Source organism: Marmota marmota, unplaced genomic scaffold (genome assembly GCF_001458135.2).
Source record: "Marmota marmota marmota unplaced genomic scaffold, marMar, whole genome shotgun sequence".
NCBI classification, from domain to species: Eukaryota; Metazoa; Chordata; class Mammalia; order Rodentia; family Sciuridae; genus Marmota; species Marmota marmota.
Genome location: NW_025999998.1, coordinates 23,543,614 through 23,546,978, shown reverse-complemented (window position 1 = coordinate 23,546,978; position 3,365 = coordinate 23,543,614).

The window sequence follows — 3,365 nt, the reverse complement described above, 5'->3', positions numbered from 1 at the left end:
CTCTTCTATCCATCATCTATCCATTCATCTATCATGTCCATCTGCCAATCCACCAATCTCATTATTTCTGACCTACCTAATGCATGGAGATATTCAGCTGTTCCACTGACCCACCTGCAGGTGAGAGGATGCAGAAGAAATTCACTGGCCAGTCAAAGGAATGAAGAATCCCCAGAGTAAGATGACTCTGAATTTGTAATGGAACCTGGAGGAATATTGTAGTCAGATTTTAGTTCAAGAGGTTATTCTAATTCTAAACTTTCAAAGTCCTTAAATTTAGGATGCAAAAAACGTTTCCAAAATTCAATACAAAGTAAATACTGCTACTTCATATCAGACCCTGCTGGCCCATTACCTGTATTTCTATTGCACAATTCTCTCCAAGGGCATTTGAATATCCCAAAACTGGCATACACAAATTGGGTAGTTTTATACTAACTAACTATTGGAATAAAAGCAGTACATCCTATAAAAATTCTGCCTTGATTATATTGATTAGAATCAGAATGACATGATTTTCTCTTTAATTTTAAGCAATAAGACACATTGTGAGAAGTTACACAGTCCTGATTCTGCTACTTAATACTTACTCAATATCAAAAAATTCATGTCAATAATTTACAATTTTGTGAACCTCAGCCTTCATCAGAAAATTGGGCCTAATAGTTCTACCCTATTGTATAGATTATCTTAACAAACTAATAATAATTACTTTCATCTCTCCAGATTAATTGTATGGAGAAGTGTATGGATAACAGCTCGATTTCCTTCTTTTTATTTTAATTTTAACCCCATGCTTTGGTGTTAGGCAATTCTGTCAGTGTGTTAACTGTAAAACAGGAGTTAGACTATTCTTATTCTCATAGGCAAAATAATAGTAATAATGTTTACATTCAAGATTTGTTAGAATTATTAAACAAGATTTTTTATGTATACATATTGTGTGTGCTTAAAAATAATAAAATTATTATTGTTGATTATTTATCATATGAGTAATAGTGTAAACACACAAATCAGCAATGTATTTTAAAAAGAATATACATTTTTGGTTCAGGGAATAAAATATCTGCCATCTTTTTGATAAAATAGTAAAATTTGCCATATATTATCCAGAGAACTTGTTGGGACTATCAACATTTTAGACACATCTAAAAATAGCTTTAAAACTTAGAAAATAGTATGACTGACATTGCAAATGACTGGATCAGAAATCTCAGGCTAATTTCTAATCTTCTTTTCACCCTTGAAAATGTCTACTCTCCAAAGTGGCATGTTTGGCCCCGGTCAGAGACATGGGCCTCACCTATGTGAGTAACTACACAATTTCAGGTTTTCTTTCCCTTTCCTTCACTTCCTGTAGATTCACTGGACTGCCAGTGAGGAAGAAAGTTGAAGTATGAGAAACCACAAAAATGTTTTAAATCCATTTATATGAAGCTCTTGAGATTTACTTGGTGATGAAGATAACCACAGAATAAGGACAACATTATGAAGGTTTTCAAGCCCAAACCTGTCCACAGTGTACTGTGAGTGTATTTTAATGTTTCCTCTCAAGTTTCCTTTTGAATGAAAAGAAACTATAACCTAGACAGTGGGCATCAGAAAGCCCCAAAATTTCCTTGCATTATAATAAACTTCTTCAGGAAGCATTGCCAAGTTGTAGAAATCTGTATTGCAAAGTGGTGTCTATGACTTTAAATGTGAGCTGTATGCAGTGTTAGACTAATCAGTCATTAATTCTACCCCTCCGAAAATGTAGAAGAATCTAAAGTAACAGCGAGTACCTGTTCCCAAAAGAAAAAAAACCTACTTATACAATTGCCTCATAGAAGATTCCCATTAGCACTTTTGAATTCACTGCCCTGGGGAATAGCATATATAAATCCCTGAAAGGATTTTGGAGTGACACCTCTAAGATATCCTGGGAGGAACTCTTTCTGGGTCTATTCCAGTTTGCACTTGATCTCAATTACCAATTTCCAACCGTGAGCAAACTGCATAACCTCCCTTCAACTCAACTTTTCAATTGTATAACAGGACCCATAATATTTGTAACCTAACTCCACAAACGGGATGCTGTAAAAATGATTACAGCAATGTTTCCAGGATGCTGGGAGGTCTGGGATTAACATGCTGAAATGTGGCACAAAGTTAAGTCTTAATCAGTTGTGCATATAGGTGAGTATGGGTTCTAGTTTTGTGTAGGCAGCATCTGAACTTCAATCTACACCAGCTCTGAAAGTCTGTGTTTTCTACAATACACAATTCAGTTTTGCTGTGTACTCACAGCCTATCTTATCTTTAGTGATGTAGACTATTCTTGCACCCCTGTATCTCTCTACCATCTATTGTCCCTGGCTCTTAAAATGCCCCAAACCTTTCATTCTTTACTTTTTGGTACTGTTTTGTTATATTTGTCCTTGGTTAGTAAAAGAAAAAAAGATAAAAATATTTCTAAGTATATGTAGCTTTAATGCCACTTAAAAATGTAAACTCAAAAGGGAAAATGAAGGATATCAATGGGATTTAACAGTATTTAAAGGTCAATGCTATTTAAGCCACATTGTATTAATTTGATCCTTAGAAGAAATTTGATGACAATCACTAGATCAAGTTAGGAAGTTATTTAATGCTAATGCCTGTTTATAGGATTTCAGGATAAAGGAATATTCATTGGTTTCCTGTTTTAGTAACATCCCGAGACAGACCTACTTGAAATCTCCTCTTTAATCAAAAGTAATCATGATACCTCTCTTTCTTTAGCTCACATCTTTGCTTCCGTCTTGCATGCTCATGTCCCAACACAAGCACACAGACATTCCCATGGAAATAGTTATTAGCCAGGGACAGATTAAAATTGAACAGATAATGTCAAGATGTAGCTGCCAAGAAGTATCATCATTTACAGAGCATCCCTTATTGGATTTCTCAGTGCCCCTAAAATTCACAGGCTACTCATTCCCTAGGTAAGAAATTAAAGAGTGTCAAGATAAAAACATTTGTAAATGAGTTAACACTTGTATCTCAGAGGTCCAGGTTATGAGAGAAGATATAGATCAGTCTTGATGAAGGGAGGTGGAGGGATATGTGTATAGAATAGGATGTTAGTAAGTAGAAGATCAGAGGTGCATATATATAAAGAAAAAAGAGCTCCTGGGCAATAATTAATTAACAAGATAGCACTATGTATGCAGAATTGATGATGTAAGTTCAAAGACAATTGGAGAATCCCATCATTTGTTGTAACAGGGCTCAATATTATGTCGCATGTAAAAGCTGAGGAAAGACAAATATACCATGGCAAAGAGATGACTCACAAGGATTCTAATAACTTAATTCAAATATCTTTAGGGATTTCTATCACT